The sequence below is a fragment of the Pteropus vampyrus genome, unplaced genomic scaffold, assembly GCF_000151845.1.
Source record: "Pteropus vampyrus isolate Shadow unplaced genomic scaffold, Pvam_2.0 Scaffold47, whole genome shotgun sequence".
In the NCBI taxonomy this organism is placed as follows: Eukaryota; Metazoa; Chordata; class Mammalia; order Chiroptera; family Pteropodidae; genus Pteropus; species Pteropus vampyrus.
The window spans coordinates 7,275,182-7,275,739 of NW_011888828.1; the positions used below are offsets into that span (position 1 = coordinate 7,275,182).

General features: G+C 53.9%; 1 long non-coding RNA gene across 1 annotated transcript in view; it reads left to right on the forward strand.

Annotated features, from left to right (window-relative positions):
* Positions 1-45: 45 nt before the first annotated feature.
* Positions 46-558, forward strand: part of LOC111739126 — a 9,012-nt gene continuing 8,499 nt past the window's right edge. Inside the window, exon 1 of the long non-coding RNA XR_002780123.1 lies at positions 46-128. This is a non-coding gene — a long non-coding RNA (uncharacterized LOC111739126). The remainder of the gene's footprint in view (positions 129-558) is intronic.

Consider the following 558-nt stretch of genomic DNA (forward strand, 5'->3'; position numbering starts at 1 on the left):
CCTGCCAGTGTCTGCCTCTCTGCCCCCACGGGGGTTTATTTGATCTCACATTAACCAAGGAGGAGAATGTGAGAAAAGGGGGAAAATGCCCAGGAGGAAGCAGGAGCAGCCCAAGCGCCTTCCCTCACGTAAGTCATCCCTTCTCCACCTCCTCTCGTGCCATTTTCTCGCCCTCCCTCTCCTCTTTCCCCTCCGCAGCCTCCTCCGTTGTCTTCTGCATTAGTTTAGGGTTACAGAGGTGAAACTGACAAAGACACAGCCCGGGTTACTCCTCGTTTAGGTCTATGCCGAGGCAGCCATGTTGGTGATGATCAGCCCCGTGCCCTTTCTATTCTCTCTCTCTTTTTCTTTCTTTCTCGCACCCCCCCTCCTCTTTTTTTTCCTTGAGATCGGGCTTTTCCCCCCCTTTCCTTCCCCCTCCCCCTCCTCACTCCGGTTGCTGGGGGAGGGGGCAAGAGGAGGGAGGAGGGGAGTAGTGTGGATGCCGGCGTTTTTTTTAAATCGGGGGGTGGGGGGGAGGTGGGAGAGGTTGGAATCTTAAAAAAAAAAAAAAAAAAA